We start from the raw sequence: 26,080 nt of genomic DNA, 5'->3' as shown, positions 1-26,080 counted from the left end.
AGCATTATCTCAGTTTACGCCAGGCATGCCTTCTAAGTACAGAACCTTTGACTGCTGCCCTGCAAGATGCTTCTAGGGTGTCAAACCTACATTGCAGGGTATGCTTGCTGACTTGGCTTGCAGAATGCATAAGCTCCCATAATTCTTTATTTTCTGCACAGTCAGGAAAGGTAGATCATTTTTGCTAAATTAGTTCCATTGTATGTTGCTGGTATTGTGGAGCCAACAATTTAATCTTCTAATGGCGAGAGTTGCAGAGGTGTGTACTTTTTTACTCCATCTGTCTAAAGCTCTGGAATCCTTGTCTGAAGGGGTGGGAATCTTAGCTGTAGTTGCTTTTATTCCTTTAGGTCCTTGGGAGATGACCTCTGGGTCAGCAAAAGGATTTTTGAAGAGAAATTTGTGTGAGTCAGGGACTCTGTAGTACCTGTCAGGTTTCCTTGGAGCAGGGGGTAAAGTATCAGGAGTTAGACTGGATTCCATAAAGACATCATCCACAACATCCAGAACAGGAAGGATAGCTGACTGTCTCTGCTGTGGTAGATCTAAAAATTCCCTGAGTCTCTTTTTGGGCTGAGGATAATCCTGGCATTCCCAATGGAAACGCTCTCTCAAAGTATGTAGGGTTTCACCAAAAGAAAAATCCTCTGGATGGGAGGCAGAAGGAATGGATTATTTTGCATCTGAATCCTCACAGGCAGATAAGGACATGTCTTCATAATCAGAAACCTCAGAGTCGTCGGACTCTTGTCAGATAAAGCTGCTTGGGACAAGTCTCTTTTTTCTTTTAGCAGGGGAAGGCTGGCTTACCCTAATCAGCATGATCAGGTCTTCTGCCATTTTGAGCATCTTGAGATTGTGGCAAGGAAACAGGCACTTGAGATTGGGTCTCCGGTTTTTTAGGCATAGCTCATACTCGTTGCCTTAGAAACTCAGTAGTTTTAGAAAGAACTGAAGATGTGAAAGAAGTCGTTGGTTTATGTCGAATATCAGCAGTGTGAAGAGCTTCCTCAGAAGCCAGTGCCTGCACAGTGGCTCCGGACCCATCCAAGGTAGAGACATCTGCAGGTTCTATAGTCAAAGAAGAGTCTCACAGCATACCGGACTCCAAACAGGTCTCAGTAGTGGTCTGTGAATCCATCAAAGCGGGCATCAGGGACTGTGAAAGTGCCTCACTGAGAACGCAAACTGGCGACTAACTTAACGGAAGCGTCGGCAGTTTTGGACTTGTGTGGTCTGTCTCTGTCTTTATCCTTACGTTTTTTTTCAGAAGATCATTAGTCAGATGGCTTACCAAAGCCATTTTGGAATATGGAGATTAAGAATGAAAGTATTTAGCTACAATAAGGGCCCAACAATGAATAGTTCGAGCGTTGAACAAGCACAAAACTGACAGCGAGGTACATCGTGGTCTGGGCCTAAACAGGTGATGCAGTAAGAATGGAAATCTCAATGTGGTATTTGCTTTCCACAGGCGAGACAATTGTTAACTTTTTCTGACATTGGTTAGAGCAAGAAAAAAGGATCCCCAGCAGGGTACTTAGCTTTAGAAGACTTCAAGATTATTGAATTTCGGAAACGAAAACTCAGCTAGCGGCCGACCGGAACTCATGCAAACTGCTTCTGCTTTGGGCTCCTCGGCAAGAAAGACTGATGTAATAGCGTCGGCTGCCTGTTTTTATACCCCTGACGACCTGACATCAATACTGAAGCGACAGCAATTTACGCAGAAATACTAAGCCTCTGGTATTCGTGCCGACTGAGGGTTAACCCAAGTGTGATGACTGCAACAGTGAAACATGAAGAACATCAGACAGAAATTAGCAGAAACAGTTGTTCCAGTTAACATAAGATCAAGATCGAAGGTTCAAGTTGGATGTCACTTAACATACTAGTTTTATTACAAGCATAAAATGTTTCTAATTCTTTTTTTTTGTAGTTTACTCCACTCACACTATTACAGCAAATATCTAAATTATTAATCAGTATGCAGAATTCACTAAGCTACAACATTGTGACTAATAATTATGAGACAAGTAAATTATTATAGTAAGTCCAACAACAGCACCACGTATGAGGCGACCAGGCTCACTTGAATTATACAGATCTTTTCTTCACATAAATCCAACAGGTTAGTGCTTTCACGTATTGCTTCCTAAGACCTTACGTGAAAGCGCTAACCTGTTGGATTTACATGAATAAAAGATCTTTGCTTTTATACACTCTGAGTATTCTGGATAATTCAAGTGAGCCTGGTCGCCTCATACGTGGTGCTGTCGTTGGACTTCCTATTTTCTTCATTTTCCGTGGTGAGGCGTTAACTCTGTTGGGAGTACTTTGTTGTTGTTTGAAGTAAATTATTATGCGTACCTATCATCAAATGTATGCAAGACTGAAAATTTCAGTTCTCTATTAATAACCTTTTTTTGGTGTGTATAGCACCTGATATTTAGTACGGCAGTTTTATAAATAATGTTTATGCATTTGTTTCATGTACCTATTGCTTGAGCTGTGGCTGAGAAAAGTCTCAGGAAAAGACCATTCATCTACTTAAAATACTGTATAAGTGAACTGTACTGGACTGTGTTTCTTGTTTAATTTTTGTAAATTGGATTTCTTTTGACAAGTCCCTCCCTGCCACCTGTAAGTCTCACCTTGTCTTTGAAAAGCAAATTAATACAACAAACCGTGTACAGAGAGTTTGACAATAAATAATCCTTCATGCCATCTTTTCTCTCTTGATTTATGTTTAGGCAAAAACATCCTGCTAATTATATTCTACTAAATAATATGGCCGCAAAAGACTGCAGTATTCTCGAGAGAAATAGAAAAAGTTGCACATTGATGATTAAGGCTATGAGCTGCTAACAAGCTTCATCATGCAGTTCATGGTTTGATCCCCTCAGTTTCTATTTGACTACTACGCTACTGGATAAGTCACAAACCCAATGCTGTCCTCAGCTCAACTCTGAAAACAGGCTTGAGTATACTGGGTTTACCATATTAATAAATTAATAAAATAAATATAGAAAATCCACAAAAGCACATGCATTCAGTATTTTGCATCTAGGAGGACCTTTACCTTATGGGAACATATATAAACTGGCAATTCAATTCATGGAACTTGAGGTTTTACATATAATAGCAAAACATGCATATTGTGTAGTTTCAAAATGCTGGATGTGCACCTTTATCCTTTGGGTCTTGTTCTTATGCAGACAGTACTGAGCCAACTGCACTCAGACCGCATATAATAAAATAAAATAAATAATTTATTTAAAATGTTTTCTTTCAATTGTTGGATTGTCTTTTTTCCATTATCAAACTAAAATTTTCTAATTATGTCTGTACTTTATGGCTCTCTGTTGTAATTCTGAGACCTACAATTATGAGTCCTGGAATTATGGAAAAAAAAAAAAAAAAAACCTCAAACAACAATGGATGTCAACTGTGACGTCCCCATAATCAAGAAGCCTGAATACTCACCACTGACACGGGAGAGGGATGTGCACTTGGAATACAAATGGATACACTCAGTATTTCCAGATGCAGACCTCAATGCACCAAGCACAATTTCCCTTAAAATCACACAGGGAACTCACTTTGCCTGGGGTCTGGATTTCTCTGTATGTCTTCCTCCAGATAAGACCGGTACAGCTGTAGGGTTAGGTCCTCAGCTGAGTGCCCAAGCCAAGTCCTCCAGCACCCTCTTTGTATACCCAGTGCTTTGTGTCCCTGCCCTAAGTAGCTGATGCACACACACACACACACACACACACACACACACACACACACACACACACACACACACACCTGGGAAAGGCAGACACACATTTACCTGCTGTGTCACCTTCTGCCCACAGTATAAGGTAGTTATCACTGCCACCAGGCACTCCACAATCAGCTACTCTAAGGCCCTTTACAAAGGGTGTCCAATTATACCATGTAATATTAGTACTAATACAAATTGTAGTAGTTGACCAAGACAGCTAGGCCTTCTGGAGTGGCCCACACAGTGTTACCAAATAAATATAAGCACTCTCAAAGGTTAAATGCTTTCTACAAAGACCAGTGAGAATACAAGTTTTAAATATAGTTAGAAATAAACAATAAAACAACATGAACATACTGAATATATATTCACAGTAAACCATAGAGTTCAAATCACAGGAAATATTGAAAACAACACTGATGGACAGACTCAAACAAATAAAGAGAAACAACCTCTAAACTAAGCTTTACTATATTCCTGACTGAATCTAGGATCATTTCTATTTCCCTAATAACTTACTTGACAGAGCAAGGCATATGTGAGCAGTTCTTCTAGTCAGGTCCCCCAAAACAGAATATTTAGAGATTACTCCCTCTAAAAAATAATATCCAGGATGGCTTGCAGAATGACCTAATCTGGTCATCTGATTGTAGGTTCTCACAGTATCCCCCCTTTGAAGCTGAGACAGGAATTTAGCACAGACGGCTGCAATGCACATCTAAATGTTTATGGCAGTGCCTGGGGCTTCCCCTCTTTTTTATTGAGCTAATGAACAAAGGCTTCTTCCAGACCCACCATCTCTAGTCCTATTCAGTAGAGTAGCATACAATTTTAATGGTATAACAGCTCATTAACATTCCCCTTATTTTTCTTAAAGTAAGCTAGCTGGCTAACCTCTACTGTCTCAGTATCCTCTATTAAAATATATACATTTAATTCAGTTACAATAATACATGTACATTTCTTTTCATTCTAGCAGGGTGCACTGTTTATACATTTTAACACAAGCAAACCTCACGAGTACATTTCCATCACAAGCATCTGTACAAATCAGTTTGATATACAAATGACATCATTATTTACAAAATTCCAGCTAGCTGTGCTGGCACAAGTCATACATCCACTGCCGTAATTTGCCTGGCATGGTTGACACTGCATCCTATCGTCACATCAACAATCACTGTTTTCCTTTAAAGTTATTTCTTGTAGGGATCAAGCACTTCTGCATACACACAACGACAGCTACTTGTATCGCCATTCCTTAGAGAAAAGGGAATATTCTAAAACACAATTTCACACATTCATATTTTTTATTCCATGACACAGAATCTCTATTTTGTTTTCTAACAAAACATTATTGATTACAAAATGTCTGAGAATGTTTAAAAATGTCCACCTACCTATTTTAAATTATACTGTATTGCTATTGGTATACTTCCAGGGCTCTTAGATTAGCACACCATGAATCAAAAACACAAGCCACTACTACTTTCTTTTCCATGCACACTTGTTTGCATGTCACTTTCTAACACTTAGCAGTGCTTGGAATAAAATTAATGTAAAAGTCCACAGCTGTAAAGGTATAATAATAGTATACGATTAGCAGTAAAGCAGTGTGAATATTATATGTTAATTATATATGTTCTGCCCTCTTAATTATGTGCCACTTTTCATTGATAAAAGTATTGAATTCACTAAACCACTGGTCCTGAAATACCTTACATACCACAACTATTATATTGGTACATGTGACAGTTTTTTTTTTTTATTTGTCTTTGAACTACAACCTTTTTAGTGAACAAAAATAATGGGATAATATGTCCGGAATACCATCTCCACAGCTCAAGGCAAACCAGTTAAGGTACTAATCACCAAACCTGAAAAATAATCTTATTACCTTAAAAGTTATTCGTTTTCTGTGTAACTTAGAATAAGTCATCATTCATTTTGCATTTGTCCCCAAGTACACAGGTCACAGTAACTAAATGAATATTCACTGCATACTTTTTTACTGAGAGATTCTATTTACTTATAAAACCAGTACCGTTTTTAATGTCACTCCATGCCAAATAATAAAAGACTGATGGCAAATGAATTTAAATGTGCCATTTCCAGTGCACTTGTTCTGTATATCTTCCCTGTTATACATAATCAGTTTGAGGATGCACAACTTTAAGGGGTAAGCCAACTACTTATGGTTCTGATAAGCTAGAAGTGTACAACTAAGCTGCTAGGTACTGCACTAATGGTCTATCTGATGGATACCTACTAACAGAAGCATTTATTCTCCACTGATGTGAAAAGTACCTCCAAGCTAAAGAGCATTAAACTGAGCTGCACTGAGGAGACAGCTGTATCTTTCATAAAACACCTAACTAATGCATCTTCTAACTGCCTCTAAGGTTTATGGAACAGAAAGCAGGAAAAGTGGAAAATGACAGCTTTGTCTTACTATCATGTTAAGGACAGACATTTGCAAAGCATTACCTTCTGCATCTGTTGCCAATCTACATTAAGCTAATGTACAAACCAAGGTTAGCTGTATAAAGTCTAGGATAAATTTGATGGGAATCAGATATGTGGTTTTGGATATACGTGGCATGGAAAATACAGTGTGCAAAAATAATTCTGCTTCTGAATTAAACAGTAAAATTGATCATGTACTTTTGAGAAGGTATATTTGACAGACAAAATATCATTCACCGGGTGAAAATACTGAGCAGAAAAAACATTCTAGCCAGTGTAGTAGCTAAAAAATCTCCATTCACTTCTAAATAAAGACTAACTGTCAACGTCTCATGGAGAAAGATCAGCAATTTGAACAATCCTTGAACACCATTCCTAGTAAGGAGAGAGAGCCTCTGGACATTACAGATCCTTTGTGTGCTCAGTCATTACTTAATTTACGGCTTACATGGCAGGAAGCTGGCAAAAAAGTAAAAAAAAATGTAGCATATCAGTTGCACTTTGCTCAAGAGGCTGAAATGTCATTTTACCCTTACACACACATCATTGTATATAATCAGTTCACATTTTCTAGGAATATAAAACTGAAGTCTTATAATGATATTTAGCATCTCCTGTCATCTGTTTTCTGATTCTTTAACTTGGTGCAATGTCAGAGACTGAGAATGTATAATATATTAATCTACAGGTGTTTACAAATAATAGTAATTGAAGGCCTACTGTGCTTTCAGTTCAAAACTACAACCAAATGTAAAGACCATGTCCATGTATAAATGCAGTATTCTTTCTTTAACTGCTTTCATTAAATATATAACTACAAGTATTTATAAATAGTGGTTTCATGACAATATTCCAACCAAATGCATATCAGGTGCAAATATGAAACGTATCATCATTTCTTATGTTACTATGGTATAGTGCAAATTGTAAACCCTACCAAGATTGATAACAACACATTCATTCTTCCCAAGCATGCACAAGCATTTCCAATATCATTGTTCCCATGTATACATAAGCACTTCCCATAGAACTGTTCCCATATATGTACAACTACTTCCTGTATATTTTGTCTTGGTTAAATAACCTTCTTCTTTTGGCTTTTCCCGCTTAGGGGTCACCACAGCAAATCACCTGTCTGCTCATGATTGGCAGTGGAGTTTTACGGTGTTGAGTTGCCAGCCCAGCGCTCAACCTTCCACAGAAGCCACACACACACATGCACTCATGCCTAGGGCCAATTTAGTGTGTCCAATCCACCTACAGCATTTCTTTGGGATGTGGGAGGAAACCGGAGCACCCGGAGGATTTGAAAAAATAAAATGAATTGATGATAATAAATGTAATGTGTGTACATTATCTTTGTCCTCCCCCATTCTCTCTCTTTTTCTTATTTTAATTATGCATTCCTTTGTCCTCCTTTTTTTCTCTCTCTCTCATTTCTATTCAATTTTTAATAAATCCAAATTCCTCAGGAGCAGCCTAGCCACATGCCTCTCATGTTAGGGAACTTTCACTCTCTGCTTGCCTAGGGTCATCCTCACAGGATCAGGGTGGTGGCACCAGTCCTGTAGATATCATAGCAAATCTCACTGCTTCAGGATTTAGTTGAAGACATGAATCCCATAGGTGTTTGCAGAAATTTATGTGGTGACAATAACAGAATCTAATAAGTTGTTGTTTGTCTTTCGGCTTTTCCCGGTTAAGCGTCACCACAGCGGAACTCCGGTCTGCTAATGATTGGCAGTAGATTTTCACAAACGCCGAGGTGCCAGCTTGATGCTCAACCTTCAACGAAGGCACGCCCATTTACGCATGTCTTTCGAATGCCCACCCAACCGCGTTCACAGACAGACAGCTTCCACCAAATGAGGCTTCTTTTCAGTGGTTGAAACACTCACTGTCCTAGTTGATGCTGACTATCATGCCACCACAGGCCCCTGCCTCCTACACATCAGGTTTCTCCACTGTAACACTATTCTGAATTGGAAATGTTTGACGTCTCATGGACTGGGGACTGTTGCTGGGCACTACTTCTTGTCATCCCATTTCTTCTCTTGTCCTCTCTCCTACACTAACTTACCTACTTTCCACCCATACTACCTTCTTATAAAATTGTTTTGAAAAAATAGGGTGATCTACTATCCCCTCACAAAAACAGAGTACTCTTCCTCTCCCACCTCCTCCAGCAACACCTTCTTGATCTGTTCCTGCTGTACTTTTCTCTTTGCTCTGGCTCCCCTTTTTTCAATCTTTCCTATCACCCCCTTCCACTCTTTAATGAAACCATCAGGATGTCCACATAAGGATACCATCATATGAAACATAATAAACCCCTTTAAAAAAATATTAATAATAAAAGCTGCAGAGTCCACAGCTTACCCTTGGTCTTTCAAGCATGACTGTGGACAGCCTTGTTTCTCCACAATATCAAAGCACATGCAAAGTTATAAGGAATCTATGTCTTTCATATAGTCTTTCACTTATATGTAGTGCTCATCTTCAGGTACTTTACATTTTTGCTTTATATTTCCTTAGTACAAATAACCTGTGCTTGGTCTTGTAGATACATTGGCACACTTCATAGATAACTGCTGTGCAGGTGCAAAACCATGGACTATAAATAACACTTAAGAATTTTCCACTGACTTCCACTTTTAGGGTATAAATTCTTTATCCTCCTGGCTTCATCATATTGACTGCTATCACATCATTAGAATCTACTGTTATGGGACTTCTTTTCTACTTCAACTCATCATTTCAGACTTTATACAACATTTTTTTAAATGATCATCACAAGTTTAAACAAGTTTATACAGTATCTAACATCTATTGGAATGGCATATAGCAAACTAATATACCCAAAAAAACAAGGAGGTATGGACTTACCCGATTTCAACTTATATTATGTTATGAATAATATAGGAAAACACTTAAAAATTATACAACATGATCTTAATCTAGATTCATGGGAACTCATATGGATCAAAATTTGGTATGCTCACATTCAAAAATATTACTGCAGTTCAAGAGCCCTGCCCTTTTTAAACTACAACAAAAAAAAGATTTAAAGGCCCTTAAGGTACATACATTTTTATCATATAAAATAAATCTCTTGCAGAAATCAATCAGTTCACTAGGTCTATCCTAACCTTTTGCTCTTTGCACCCAATCCATTAAAACCCTAATTGTAAATTAAATAATCTTATGTTGGATCTAGCTAACTTGCCTTTACTTAAAAATAAAATTGTACTGGATTATTACCATCACAGAAACTAAGTTTTTAATCTTCCAAAAGGTTATATTACCATATTAAACTAAATAAAATATTTAACTACCAATAACTTATTTGATTCTGTTGCTGGACATCCGCGGTGGTGCAGCGATAGCATTGTTGCCTCACAGCAAGAGGTTCTCCCATTCGATTCTCGGCTGGAGTGCGGGGAGTGCCTTCTGTGTGGAGTCTGCATGTCCACCCTGCAGTTGGGTGGGCATTCGAAAGACATGCGTAAATGGGCGTGCCTTCGTTGAAGGTTGAACGTCAAGCTGGCACCTCAGCGTTTGTGAAAATCTACTGCCAATCATTAGCGGACCGGAGTTCCGCCGTGGTGACCCCTAACCGGGAAAAGCCAAAAGACAAACAACAACAACAACTTATTTGATTCTGTTATTGTCACCACATAAATTTCTGCCAACACCTATGCGATTCATTAATTTTGGACAAACCTATTTTCAGTACTTACAAATGTATTATTTCTTATAAATTTAAACACAATTTAATATATACCAAATACTAGATAACTCAAAATCTATCAATTGCAACTAAGCAAATACATCATTTCAAATAGCTGTGAACTCCATTCCCATTAAAAAGTTATACTACACTTCACTGATGATCCTCAAAAGTGCTTACATGACCCCACCCAAACTCAACAAATATTACCTCACAAAACTGTCAAATTGCATGTCATGTAGCTTTTATAATGCTGACGTATTTCACATTGTGGTATTAGAAATATTTTTATAAACTATGGTATCCTCTAAAGGTCAAGTGTGAAAAAATGAGTTATGAAAAACATTATTTTATCTTGAGAATTTGCACTTTTACATATTCCACCTCCTAACTTATCTAAGTTAGACATCCACATATTAGTTTTCTCTCTTCTTATTTGTTAGGCTCTGTGTCACTCAGAACTGGCTTGATGCAACTAAAATGTCATGGAATGGTTTTAAAGGACTAGTATAACAATATGCCAAGGCACATAACGGATAATGCTTACCGCCAACAAACGAGAGTCTTATAAACAACTTTGGGGAAAATCTTAGACTGCATATTATAAGGCAAAGTAAAATTCCTGTTCATTTTTTACCTGTCTATTTTTCTTTTGATCTGTTATTTTTACTAGCTAAACAAATGCAATGTTCATTCCTTTTGCCTTAAATGTTATAGTAACATCTGTTGTAAGATTGCTGTACATGGCACCGCATCTTGTATATAGTTATCGGTTATAGTTCTTTGATCTCATTGTTTCAAATTCTTCTTGTTTCTTTTCTTTATACTGTTGTTACTGTATAAAATAACAAAACTGTCAAATTGCATGTGATGTACTTTTTATAATGCTGACATATCATTTTATAGGTACATATTTTAATTTCAGTTTCCCTTTGTTTCTGATTATGACAAATTAGGACTGTGCTGTACCAAGAAATCAAATACAAAAAAAAAACAAATAATTCAAAAACCCTGTGAGCTATAACTTTGAAAATTTAACACAAGCAGAAAATCAGGTAGGCAATAGACCAGTAGCTTTCTTTTGACATACATTTTAAGAGTCTATGATCAATAGGATATGCGTATCTCTGCTGTCCTGTTTACTTTTTTATTTTCTCAAAACATTATTTTATAAGTGTCTTAAGAACCCTGTATCACATCTAATAAATCCATCAAGGCATGGGAATGACCCATAAAAAAATCACCATTCAAAACATTAGATGCGCTCAATGAAGTCTCTGAGATCACTCAGGAAATGAAACCATCGTGTCCCCTTTGCAGCAAGGAAAAGACAGAAATAAAACCATCTATATCTCTCTGAAAGGAAAGCAATCTCTATAGTACTTTGAAGAACTCAGTCTAAGTATGTTCTACAAAAAAAACTGTCTTGATTCTTCGGTACATGTCATTCTGAGAGAGGACCTAACAGCATTAAAACTCAGACAGCTGAGACCAAATCTAGAACTCAACAGCCCCTGGTAACACTGGTAAGAATTCTTTGAAACTGAACAAACTTAGAAAACCAGCCTTATGTACCCTGCAGGTAAGTTAGGACTGCTGTATCATCACTGGCATAGTCTGTTTCCTGGGTACTTCGAGAGAGGACTGCAGAAGTAACACTGCCTGATGCCTGGAAGCCCACCACCTTTATGGCTTCTTCATTCTGGGATAACAGAAACCTGTAGAGGAAGTGTAGGAAGGCAGGCAGATCATAACAGAGCCTCCATGCAAGATAATGTTCATTTCATTTGAATGCCTATAGATGAATCCTAGGGAAGACATCAACCTGGAAGGAGTGTCCAGAATGGCTGGTCTCAGTTTTGTCCTTAAGGAAGGACAACTTCAGCTACAGCATCTGACAAATACATATTCCTGAACCTACAAATATCATCAGAATACAACTGCAGTGAAAATTACAGAGGACCCTATGAAAACCTGCAGAGGAAGCTGCCATAAGGGTATTTTCTACACAATACCTTATATCAAGACCTTGTATTGTCAGATCTTCTAGAACCTGATCTAAGAATGTAGGTAAGAAACAGACAAATGAGAAAGATAGCTAAGGATCTAAAGCCAAAAACAGAACATAGTATCCCTGGCCATCTTGTTCAAAGCATTGTATTCCTTATCCATCAGTTCTCTGGGGCTGTGCTGGACCAGAGATCACTGAGAAGTTTGTCCTGGAAAGCTTAGTCTGTATGTCATTTCTTGCTGACTAGTTTACCAAGAGTATCCATATTCTTAGGAATAGATTACATCTCGATGACTGTGCTTTCCAGCTGCAAAAATGTTGTCCATTAGGATCGGTTTCACATAGGGATAAATAAACATTTTTCATCCTTTTTCCCCTAAATACTGTTTTAGCTGCTTTAATGATTATGTCATAGCAAAACAGATTAGTTCAGACAAAACCCTCATAATCCAGAGCATTTTTGTGAAGAAGGTGTCTGCAGGAGAGGAAATATGGGGGCGGGGGTTATTGTTCTTGTATATCTTAGAAACAAGGATCTCAGCAATGTACAGTTGTGTACACTTACCATAAATGTAGATGTTTGAGTGTATTCACTGTTGCAGTCATCATATTTGGGTTATCCCTGCCAGGGTAGCCCTCAGTCGGTCTGAATACCAGAGGCTTAGTATTTCTGCGTAGGATGCCGTCGCTCCAGAACTGACGTCAGGTCGTCAGTAGTATAAAATAAGACAGCTGACACCATTACATCAGTTTTTCTTGCCCCAACTGACAGGAGCCCCCAAGAAGGAACTAGGTTATGGTGGAAGAACACCACCAGTAGAAAGTAAATACCAAAGTTCCTTGTAAGGAGAGAGAGAGAGAGAGTGACAAGAGGGATGGAGGGAGGGAACCAGGACTGCAACAGTGAATACACTCAAACATCTACATTTATGGTAAGTGTACACAACTGTACTATGTTCTTCATGTTTCACTGTTGCAGTCATCACATTTGGGTTGATCCTCAAAGCTGAAGAAAAGGGTGGAGGTAGTCAAGAAGACTGGGGGCTGGCTAGGATGCCCTGCAAGACTGCGGTGGCAAAGCCTGCCCTGGGTTTGGAGAAGATAGGCAGGTGGTAATGTTTGGTGAAGGTATGAACTGATGTCCATGTTGCAGCCACCAGGATGTCCCTGGTGGGGACCCCTCTGAAGAAAGCTGCAGAGGTGGAGGTTGCTCTGGTAGAATGTGTCCTGACCCGCTTGGGGGGAGGTTTCCCGTGTTGCTTGTAGCAGAAATGGATGCAGTGTGCTACCCATTTGGAAATGGTTTGTTTGGATATGGCTTTGCCCTCTGCTTCTGCAGCAAAGCTGACTAACAATTGATCAGTCTTCCTAAATGATTTAGTCCTGTCTAGGTAGAATCTGAGCTGTTTGTGCACATCTAGAAAGTGCAGGATTCTTCCCCCCTTGTTTTGTGGGTTAGGGAAAAAGGTGGGCAAATGAATGGATTGGTTGGGAGCCACACTGCACACCACTTTAGGCATGAAGGATCCGTTAGTCCTGAGGGAGACCCTGTCAGCATGGAAAATGATGAAGGGCTCTACAGCCATTAGTGCTTGTAGCTTGGATACTCTTCTTGCTGAATTGATGGCCAGACACAAGGCTGTCTTCCAAGAGAGAAATTTTAACTCTGCTGAAGCTGCAGGTTCAAAGGGGGGGGGGGGGCAGGGTGAGCTTTTCCAACACAAAGTTTAGGTCCCAAGCTGGGGTAGGAGCTCTTCTGGGTGGCCTCAAGTTGTTAGCCCCTCTTAGGAACTGTTTGATGAGAGGGTGTGAGAAAAGAGGTGGCTCTGTGCTGAAATGAGCACAGATAGCAGAGGCATGAATTTTAATAGAAGAAAAGGATAGACCCCTGTGTAGTAGGTCAGCAAGGTAATCCAGGATGAGAGGTAGGGAGAGCTGTGCCACCCCGGCTCCCTTAGCCTGCAAAACCTTTTCCATTTGTCAGCACAAGACTTTCTAGTGCTAGGGCATCTGGCCTCACGTATAACATCTAGAACTTGCTTGCTGAGACTGGCAGCTTGTGCAGTGGTCAGGGAATAAGCCAGGCTGCCAGACTGAGGGTCTGCAATTGGGGCGCATGAATTCTCCATCCCTCTGGGTCAGGAGTGTTTGGTTCTGAGGGAGATGCCATGGTGGCAGAGGTGACAGGCTGCACAGCAGTGGGTACCAGATGCCTGAATTAGGCAGTCTTCTAAGTATGAGTAAATTTGAATATATCTTTGCCTGCAAAAAGCAATGGTGGGAGCCAGACATTTTGTGAAAACTCTGGAAGCAGTGGATAAGCCAAAAGGAAGTGCAGAGAACTGAAAGTGCAGAGATCCTGCCCTGAAACGTAGATATTTCCTGCATGATTCACTGATAGGGATGTGTAGGTAGGCCTCTTTTAGGTCTAGGGTGGCTAATCAAGCATCCTTGGAGAGCACAGGTAGTAGTTGCTGGAGGGTGAGCATTTTGAATTTTGGTATCACCAGAAAGGTGCTTAGAATGGATAGATCGAGGATGGGGCACCAGGTGCCCTCTTTTCTGGGTACCAGGAAGAGTCTGGAGTAGACGCCTTGGCTTACCTGTTCTGCAGGAACATGCTCTATTACTCTCATAGAGAACAGGGAAAGTACTTGCTTTTTGGCCTCTGCCCACTGGTTTGGGGGAAGATCTGGGAACCCTTTTGGGGTTGGTAGTGTGTGGAAATAAAATTTCTATCCCTGGGACACTATGTTGAGGACCCAGTGGTCGTTGGTAATGGTGGCCCAGGTGCTTGCGTGGAAGGAGAGTTTTCCTCCTAGGGGCAAGTTTAGGTGTGCAGAGGGAGGGGGTGGAAGTGGAAAGCCATTGTGAGTTTTTACCATGAGGGTGTGGCTTAGCACTCCCTGGTTTTGAAGAGGAGGAACTCCATTGCTTAGATCTCTGCATTCCCTGGGACCTGCTTCCCCAGGGTCTGGGCTGAGCTGACCTGGAGGGGGCAGGAAAGAACCACTGCTTGGAGGGGCAATGGCTACTGAACCTGGGTGGCTGGACTTGCAGGAAGTCCCTAACTGTGCATAGATTTAGCTTTTTCTTCCATCTTTTTTAAGACCTCCTCTGCCTTGGTGCCAAATAAGTTGCCTTTGTGAAAGGGTGCATCCAATAATTTAGATTTGACATGGTCTGACAAGGGCTGTTCCTTAAGCCAAGCGTGCCTTCTAAGGACAGAACCAGTGACTGCTGCCCTGCAAGATGCTTCTAGGGTGTCAAAACCACATTGTAAGGTGTGCTTAGTCACTTCACTTGCAGAATGCATTAACTTCTGTAACTCTATTTTCTGCACAAGCAGGAAAAGATGATATTTTTTGTTTGAGGAATTCCACGGTATGTTGCTGATATTTTAGCATATGGAACTGATAATTTAGAGCTCTAACAGCAAGAGTAGCAGATGTATACTTTTTTACCCTATCCGTCTAACGCTCGGGAATCCCTATCTGAGGGGGTGGGATTTTTAGCAGAAGTTGCTTTAATTCCTTTAGGCCCTTGAGAAATAACTTCAGGGTCAGCAGTAGGATTTTTGAAAAGAAATTTGTGAAAGTCAGGGACTATATAGTACCTGTCAGGTTTCCTGGGAGGGTGTCAGGAGTCAAGCTAGATTCCATTAAAACATCATCCACAACTTCCAGGACAGGAGGAATGGCCAGAGGTCTGTGCTGTGGAAGATCTAAGAATTCCCTGAGTCTCTTTTTAGACTGAGGGTAGTCCTGACATTACCAATGGAAAAAAAACAGAGAGGGGTTATATATCTTCATATTCAGATGCACCAGAGTCATCGGACTCCTGTTCAGATAAAACTACTGGGGACAAATCTTTTTCTTTTGGAAGGGGTAACTTTGGCTTCCCTTGATCAGCATTATAAGGTCTTCTGCCATTTTAAGAATTTGAGACTGAGGCAAGAAAGCAGGTGCCTGAAATTGGGTCGTCAGTTTCTTGGGTGTGGTTCATACCCTGGGCCTTAGAAACTCGGTAGTTTTCAAAAGAACAGTAGACGCAAAAGAAGTCGTCAGTCTGTGTCAAGAATCGGTAGTGCAAAGTACTTTCTTGGAAGCCGGTCCCTGCTCAGCGGCTCTGGACCCATCCAAGGTAGAGACATCCGCAGGATCCTTAGTCGATGAAGAGTCTCGCGGCATACTGGACTCCGAAAGGGTCTCAGTAGCGGCCTGTGAATCTACAGAAGCAGGCATCAGGTGCTGCAAAAGTGCCTCACTGAGGACCGGAGAACTTATACTAGCTTAACGGAAGCGTCGTCGGTAGGTTTGGACCTGTGCAGTCTGCTTCTGTCATTATCCTTATGTTCTTTCAGAAAATCTGCTGTTGGATGGCTTACTAAAGCCACACTGGAATTTGAGGACAGAGAGTGAAAATATCTAGCTACAATAAGGGCCCGACAACATATAGTTCTGGCATTGAACAAAGCACAAAAGTGACAGCGGGGGACATCATGGTCTGGGCCTAAGCAAGTGATGCAGCAAGAATGAAAGTCTTGGTGTGGTATTTGCTTTCCACGGTTGAGACAACTGTTAACTTTTTCTGACATAGGTTTGAGCAAGAAAAAAGGATCCCCATCAGGGTACTTAGCTTTAGAAGACTTCAACTTCAATTTGGAAAGTGAAAACTCAGGTAGCGGCTGCTTCTGCTTTGCGCTCCTCGGCAAGAAAGACTGATGTAATGGTGTTGGCTGCCTTATTTTATACTACTGATGACCTGATGTCAGTCCTGGAGCAATGGCAACCGAAGCAGAAATACTAAGCCTCTGGCATTCGGGACAAATGAGGGCTACCCTGGCAGGGATAATCCAAATGTGATGACTGCAACAGTGAAACACGAAGAACATCTTCACAATCCCCTACCAGAGAGAGAGAGAGAGAGAATCAGGAAAATGGAGATATCCCCGACCTCTGTCTCCAGCAAGGGTGACCTGAGCTCATCTTACATAAGATGCAATGAATAAACAGTAGACAGACAGTGTTGCGAGTAGCTTGAGGCCACGACCCAGAGGAGAACCTTACAGTCAAATCACCTTGTCTGAGAGGCCCGTATGAGTCCTTGTGCACCCTTAAAGCTGTGCTTCTTACCTGAGAAGTCCAACATGCTTTTGGAAAGACTGTCACCCCATGGGATCTCTTGGCATGTAAGGCTTCCTTTAGAATGTCCTCTATGCTATCTGGCAAGCTTTCTTTTAATCAGTGGCTGTGGAGGGAAGTAAACTCCCCAAACTAAAGTTTGACTGTATTTGCATGATCCTTAAGGATTCATTCTGTGTGATCTATCAGGGTATAGTCAAGCAATCCATTGCAGGAATCTGATTGCTGATCCTCTTGTCATCAGCCAGTGACGGGCCTGAGATGGGTCCCTCCCTAGTGAAAGGAACGAAACCAGCACAACAAGTATGCTGTCTTGATGGTGGGCTTTGTGAAGAGAAGTTTTCATTACTTCCTAGTATTTGAGCCTTTATTTTGTCCACTTTGTCTGAATATTGCCCGATATCATGCAGAATGACCTCCTGAGAGTCACAGGGCTATCCAGCCTCCATAGCCATCTCCTACCATTTTGTGAAACTTGTAATGTCTTCTGCAGGAGGATGAAATAAAGCACTGTCTTACATTTCTGATGGAGAAAACATAGGCTCCATACAACCAGTGATCCATACAGAAATGAAAACCAAAATAAAAATGGATCATAGCTACCAAGTCCTGAAACAGAAGCAAGCACTTTAATAAAACCCAAAACGCTATAGGCAAATGATTTGTAAGTATATTTGTACTCTAGCATAGAGGCAATTCTAAAATTTAGCAAATTAAATGTCAGTCAAAAAAGACACAACTGGTAGGAGCAAAAATATAGACATCTCCCACTGTATTAACAAAGTAAACAAACATTAAACAAGAATAATATAAGTACCATAATGTTAGTACTAAAACATCTTCTTTTCATACATTTTTTAGAATTGAGATACTTGTTAAGCCCTGCTCATAAAAAGGCTTTCGGGAAATGTTGCTATTTACACTTTTTGGCGTCTGAGTCCCTTTTAATATCCCTCTCTGTCTATAATATAAACAAGAATATGTTAAAATCAATGTGATCTGAAATAATATATTTTTGATACTCAATTCATTAATGGCAAAGTATTCATAATTGCAGGCATTCACATTTCTCAAAGTGCACCTGATGTAAAATGTTTTGCAGGCAGTACATCCTGCAACACATACTGTACTTTTGGACAAACAACTATAACAACCTAGTGTGATATAACTCTCTGTACTGCAACTGCCAAACACGGGCAGTCAATAAACTTTATTAATCTTTGCACCGCTTCTATTCTAGATGACTTCTCCTTGCAATATGACTGGCTTCTTTTCAGCAAAGTAATTTATTGTGGGTGATTCAGTTACAAGCTGTTTATGCATTTCAGAAGTTATTTTTGTTCTGCACTCCAATGCCGTTCCGTAACAAGGGTGAATCATTTCTTAATGACAAAGCAACATCTTGACATTTTCAGAATAAACCTCACAGTATACTCCATCATTGCACAAAATCTTCTGTAAGCATGTTTGCCTTCAGAAGGAGGCACCTGTAATATTGTTTTACTTTAGTCTTCAACAATCATTAAGACATAACTCCTGTATCAATTATTTAACAAAGAGTTTTCAGTTTCACTCAGTTTGAGTTTGATCTGTCTCACTATCTTTTTTGGTCTGACTCCAATACAGTACTCTACCAAATACATTAACATTATCTTCAAGCCCTTGTACTTTTGGGCAACAGTTGTCTAAAATATTTGGGGTGCTCATGAAATCATATGAAAGCTTAAAACTCTCCTCATCCAGCTTGATTTAAAAAAAAAAAGAAGATATTTTGCATCAAGAACAGTAAAATACTCTGCATCTGACATAACAGACACTAGCTTCAAATGTACAGAGCAGACAGTACTTCATTATCATAGCTTTATTAAGAGCTTCTGGATCTACTTAAATATGAATTTGATCTTTCCATATTACCTGCTCAGCAGATTTGGCATGTTTTTTTAATTACACCGATATTTTTCATGAGATTTGGATTCTTTGTGAATCTATTCTTTAAAGGTACTCGGATTTCCTTGGAGTACAGTCTCCTTGTAATACTGCAAGTTCTTTCTGAATAAGATATTTCCAGTAAACAGCACAACTAAATTAATAAATCTTCATTCTTTATAAACAATAGGTTAATCTGTGCACTTCAATGTGAACGACTTTTATCATGCCCTGCTTGTGACAAGCAAAACAATTCAAACTTAATGGTATGCTCAGTAAATCAACTTTACGAAAAAGAAAAATGTAGTTTTATTTCTTACTGTTACATGTATGTACCATCTGAACTTTTAGTTTAATATAACGACCACAATAAGTAAAGGCAGCAGCACACACACCAGGAAGATCAGAAGGCTGTGGGTTTTATTCTCACCACAGGTGCTTGGATTAACTCTCCGATACTGGCAGGACAGGATAAAGGAGCAGCTGAACACCTGACTGTCCTGTCCTTTGTATGAGAAATTAAATCATAGCCCCATCAGGTTGTAGCTCAAGTCCATGTAAAATATCGTACAGCACATATCAACAAAGAGTAGAGGCAGCTACCCAGCCTCCAAGCCAAACTTACCCTAGTCAGTATTAATACCTCCTTGAATCTCCCCTGAAGAAAGGACACTGTAGACGATATTTCAGCTTTCTGTGATTCAGACCTAATGCTTCAAACATTTCAGCAAATATTATTTTAATAGTATACATCACTGACTAGTCTAAATAACACAGTAAGCTTTTCTTTTATGATTTCTAAATGACTTTCTGGCATATCCTTTTCTATACATGTATTCAGTTTACTTTGGATAAATTCTCAGCTCATGAAATCTTCTCAATTGAAAATCTTGTTTCTTTTATTTTTTCTTTAACTTTACACTTCAACAAAGTGATTTACTTGTGTTCAGAAGAGGACTGATTAAGTATTTGTTATCATACTTATAGCTGCATTTTGTAGTACTTGTCCATTAAGTTACTCATACTTATCAGGCTAGACAAAACCCTGCTGACTCATCATTACTGTATTTTATTCATTTTATACTTTCTAGCTTATGTGCAAAGTTAAACATTTGGTTCTTTCTGAACTCATTTAACGGAGACAAAGTAGTTTACTTACTTTGTTCACATCTATCACTGTATTGAAGTCTGATTTTCTCAGGATTCTGTCTTCCTTTAGATCACTTTTCATTCCACTTGATTTTTATATGGTACTAACAAATATTCTAACTCACAAAGTTCACAGTATATGGTTTGATCTCTTAATCCAGCACTATTAGCATTAAAAAACTCAGGGAATCTACTGACTTAATGAAAAAATCCATGCAAAGTCAGAATTAAATGAAACGTTTGGATCTACGCTCTCCAGTTTACTGACAAATTAACCTGAAAAAGATGTATTCTGGAAGAGCAAGAAACCAATTTTAAACAAAACACAGAAATGTTTTATTTCCAAATATGTTTTGCTTATGTGACATTTGGTATTCAGAATTCATGGCAAATCAATGAGCCTTAAACAATCAGAACCATCAAACTCTCAGCCTCACAAAAAAAAAAAAAAAAAAAAAAACAGCATACTGCAAAAACAGTTATATAGCCACAACTGGTATAGATGCTAAATCTCTAAAAAATGTATATGTATACACCAATTATATGAGTCAGTGCAGGCCTAACACCTTAATTAACCATTTATGGTTCACAGCATGAAATGCCTTGCTAAATTCTGAGTAAGCCATATTCATTACTCTTGTTGATCTAATACCCTACTTAGTCAAAGAAGTGTACTATGTTCCTTATTGAAATGGCTGGAACAATAACCAGTGGGATTATCAATGCACAAATAAAGAAGCTATTATAACAAGAAGAGGCACTGCACATTTATAAGGTTGGGATCTCTGTCCCTTGTGGCATGAATAATAAATTAGAAGGAGACAGACAAGGAATAAAACTATTTCTCCCACATATTTGGACCTTCCAAATGCATTCAACACCCTCCTCCACTTAGTTATAGCTAATAAAGTCTTCTATCTAAATGTAAATCCCTATATAACTCAATGGATAGCAAATTGGTTCACAAATAGAACCTAAGAAATGATGGTGAGTGGATCTACCTCCACCAAAGGACCTGCCACTACTGAAGTACCCCAAGAGCTTGGACTCTAGGACACTCCTTTTTGGCATCTACTACAAAGAGGTCAAGGCAAAAGTCTGCTGATAACTGTGAACTTGTTGCCATCATAAGCTCTTCAGAAGACATCAAGATCCTTCAGAAAAGTGTGTCACAAAAAGTAGCGGATGTCACACAGACTAAGCCTAAATTACAGGAAGTGCATAGCTGTATCATTCGGCAAGCAAGGTGTCCCACTGCAACTATTATACCAGCAACACTCCCCTGAAAAACACCCTGCAGTAAGGAGCCTGGGAACATGAACAATGAGCTGCTGTTCAATACCAAGTGCTGACTACAGTTAGAAGTCCTTTTTTAAGGCATAATGTATTAGTAAGGGTATGTCATTCAAACCTAGGGAAGTTATTGTTCCACTGTACACTGCAGTCATTAGCCCAATCACTGAATATAATGCCCCACTAATAATGTACATATCCAAGAACCTGACTCAAATCAAATGATCACAATGTTTGCTTTCCATATAAATCAAGGGACTAGAACACAAAAGCTACTCTGACTGCCTCATAGCCCTGCCACTTTTCTCAGTGTCATACAGGCTGCTATGGATAGATCTCTGCCTTACATACAAAGCCTCTACTGACCCTATCCTTAGACCTTCTACATACCCGTAAGACAAAAGGTGGAAGAAACACTCACTCTAGAGATCGCAATATCTATTATAATGTAAATAGAGCATGTTGCAGGTTTAGATAAGTCTCACAGATAATAATTCCACTTCTCTGGAACCTCCTTGATCTTCGTGTGACAATAGGTGTATCTCTTTCCGTATTCAAACATAACCTGGATGCATGGATGTGAAATTGTAAGTTCACTCCAGTTTGGCAACATCAATCCTTATGGACAGAGGAAAAAGTAAATACCTGATCCAGGATTATGGATATTCATACTTACTATAAAAAAGTTTTTAAAGCAATATTAAAGGATTATCTCACCTGGAGTTATAAGATGTCTGCAAAATACAGGGGCCTTGGTACTAAACTAATTAGGCTAGAAACTCAGTGGGTATGGGTCTACTTTATTAACTCGAACGTTCAAAAGTTCGAATGAATAAAGATCGACACATATGCATTGAACTCTTAAACGTTCGAAAGTTAATAAAGAAAAAAAATACACAGAAAAAAAAAAGATGTAGGCAGGGGGGAAGCCCCCCTGCACCCCCCACTACTTAAATATACCAACTCCGATATTGCACTACATCGAAGTAAATGGAAATCTCCACCTATGGAGGTTTCCGTTTACAGTTTTCGGCGGCTTGCACTTTCGATCCATATGTATTCGTGGTTTTACGCTTTTGCGTAAATAAAGTAGACCCATGGGTATGCATGGCTAGGCTGCAAAAGATCTTCACATAAGTACCTATGAACATGTCTTGTAAAATGGCATGCAAATGGTTTATTTAATACTTTATTAGTTCTCTCCTAATGTCTGCTCACCACAGAGGGTCTTTAAAGTGCACATCATTGCTATTTTACCTGAATAGAAATGATGAAACTCCTTTAAAATGGGTCTGGAATCTAACTAATTCATTAATTAAGACTGAGGATTTGTGCCAAGTACTGTTAGCCCGTTGGAAGGCTGTGTGTTACTGAGGTACCAAAGGGCTATAAAAATATTCATCTGACGTGCTTCCTGTACCTTGGTGATTTGTCTTTTCACATGAAGAACAAGTATAGAGCTGAAGATACTGCTTTAAAAAAGAGTAATAATAATAATAATAATAATATATTTAATAATAATAAATAATAATGCTGAAGAAAATGGCACGGCAGAGTTTAAGTAATTTGTTGTATGTAGCTCATATGTTGCAAAGAAAACAGAAAATAGGAAAGGCCACTGATGAAAGTTCACATAGTTTTATTTAAGTTTCTGACGATATGTCTCATCTTTTGGTGGACTTCAGAAAAAATATGGAATGATTTTTTTTGGTAACCAATTGAAATATGGAGACTGAATGGCCGAAAGAACATATACTAAGTCCAAGATGCCATTTCTCAGAATATTCCCCTTTCTCTGCGGTATGGTCATCTGAGAGTTGGTATATAAAAGATCAGAGGTTGTGCGGGCCTTGCCGCCCATACGGGGGTGTGCAGGGGGGCTTGCCCCCCTTGCAAAAAGAAGTTTAAAGGATAAGGCTGTTTTTTTTTTAAATTGGCTCTTCTCCTGAGTTTTCAGTCTTTTTGTTTCAGTTTCTAGGCATTCACCATTTCAAGTGTTTACACTTCAACAGGGAGCCATTGGCTTCATAATGTGGAGTAGGTGAAAAGATATCAAGTTAAGAAATCACTCCTTGGGAGCTAACTGAGTTATAGATAGCATAGTTTATTTGTTTCTAAACAAGAGAATAACTTAAAACATTTTGGGACACTATTGCCCAGGAAATTATCATGAAATAACTAAAGTTTTGGTGGAATGCAATAGAAAATAATGTCGAATTACATTAACTGATATGATATTAATCACATTCATAAGCAATTATATTTGACTTCACAGGTTGATTACATCTGACATATGAATTCAGATTGAAGATGTTTGCATAACTTTGTGCAAAAAAACAGAAGGTACAATGTGATCTGATTGAATTTTTTTTCACAGCAAATCTGGACAGGGATGACTATCTGCTTCATCACTGACTGAAGTAACTAGTGTGAAAGAAGGAAAAAGGACCCTTTCTCACAAGAAGCAGTATATATCCATCCCTGAAATTAAATAACCAGTAGCACATCATAAGACAAGTTTGTGGAACTTTCAACCAGAGTACTTAGGGGAGCTCAAAACAAATGTTTATCAAGACGGATGCAATGTGAGTACTAATGTTTCATCCAGGGGTATTAAACATTTATCACAGAATATCTTTTCTGACACTGGGCATATACTTTCATAGACAGGATGAACGCATACTTCCTTAACCATGTTTTTTTACAAAATTGCACCTGAAATATTTATTTTATGGCAGCCACACTGATATTCTAATCATACACTTTAATCACAGATCAGCTCTTCTATTCAAGCAGCTTTTATACACACTGATGTGGAATTATTAAGCATTTTTAGTCAGGATATTAAAGGGGATGGATTATTTTATGCTCACCATGAGATTACATAAAAGTTTCCCTTGCTAGATTTTATAATTCTTCAGTGTCCAAGGCATAAATTGTTAAATAAACTATAATATGTTTCTTCAAAAGTTGGTTATGAGTGAAATTCAATCTCCTTTTGAGAAAAATAAGTAAGATATATTTCCATTTTAATTTAGGAGGAATGGTCTGGGAAGTTTTCAAACAACTTAGTAACAGAAGGGAATTGGTTATAAAAACAACAAGCAAGAGTAGCAGTTTTGTACTTTTTTCTGAATTGCAGATGTTTACAAATGTGTATGGATTTATCATGTGACATAAATTACTACATGTCCCTGTAGAAAAATCTCTGGGATTCAGTTCAGAAGTAATATGAGTGAACTACTAGAACGTTTCAAATGAATAATCAATTAGGCAAAGATACTGGCTGGGATACAGAAATGGCAACCACTTTTTTGATTCAGAGACAGGCATATAGCAGTGACTGTACACAGTCTTTAGGATCACTCCAGTGGGCAGTCTCTATGGCCATGCTACATGCTAATGAGGCAGTCTGGGGATCAGTCTATGCCATGTGTTCTTCCCTAGAAATGCCTGCAGTAACATATTTATGCAGCCAAGCAATACAGAGAATCACTCGGCAGTGTGACTCAGTATGGCCATGTTCCTTCATATGGTCTAAAAGTGCCTCTCCCCATTGTAGTCAATGGGTCAACTGCATAAAAGGTAAAAACGTATATGTTTCTGTGGAGAGTTACTACTGGGTTATGTATATATGTAGCAGCATGTACAAGGGTTGACAGAGGTAAGAGTAGTTCTGGATGAGAGTGTTCTTTTGGGGGGAGGGATGGGCGAGTGTTTTTTCATGAGTGCAAGTGGGTGAGAGGATCTGATCTACGGTTAGTGCCTTTTTGGGGAGGGGGGACTGTCTGTGAGTGTGGGGTGGGGGAGGTGGCTATCATACTTCTAAACTCCAGTTGACTAATGAACAAAGCCTCTAATAATGTGGGGGGGGGGCACTAGATACAAGGGTCTTTTAAATAATACCATAATACATGTAAAATGTTAAATAAAACAGGTTTTGCAGCATGGAGCCTTTTCCAAATGATGCAGAGTAACAGGGGGCACTAAATATCAGACACACACTCAAGTATTATTGTACATAACTTGCAAGATTAATAGAGCAATAGATTTGTAGCATGAAGCATGTTTTCAACAATAAGAAGTATGGAGAGGTGGCACTCTTTACTTATTACTCTAAGGCATGTAAATAGTTAATAGAGTAAAAGGTATTGCTTCACCATACAGTTTCTGAGCAATAAGAAGAATGGAAGTCTTACACTTAATTTATGATCTTAAGCAATGCCTATGTGATCCCCTGTTTTAAACTTGCAATTTCTGATTGTTGTACTGCTTGCAGAATGTTGAAGGTGATCTGATGCACATTTTTGGGGGACTGTAAATTTACAATGAAATTATGGAATATTCAACAAAATAGAATTATATTGGTTACTCCCAACCTGTTATCAATTTCATGGCAATCTGCTTTTCTTCATATTCCACAATATAAAATGAAGGCAAAAACTATGAGAGCACTTATAATTTGTTTTTCTTTTTTAAAACTTTACATTACTAAAATTTGTATAATATTTCTATAATGTAATGGAGTAAATTCAGTTCATTAGTTAACAAATACTATTGCTGATTTAAAATAATCACAAAAGACAAAT

This window comes from Protopterus annectens, chromosome 6.part0 (assembly GCF_019279795.1).
Source record: "Protopterus annectens isolate FY-2018-M chromosome 6.part0, PAN1.0, whole genome shotgun sequence".
In the NCBI taxonomy this organism is placed as follows: Eukaryota; Metazoa; Chordata; order Ceratodontiformes; family Protopteridae; genus Protopterus; species Protopterus annectens.
This window is presented reverse-complemented; position numbering follows the sequence as displayed.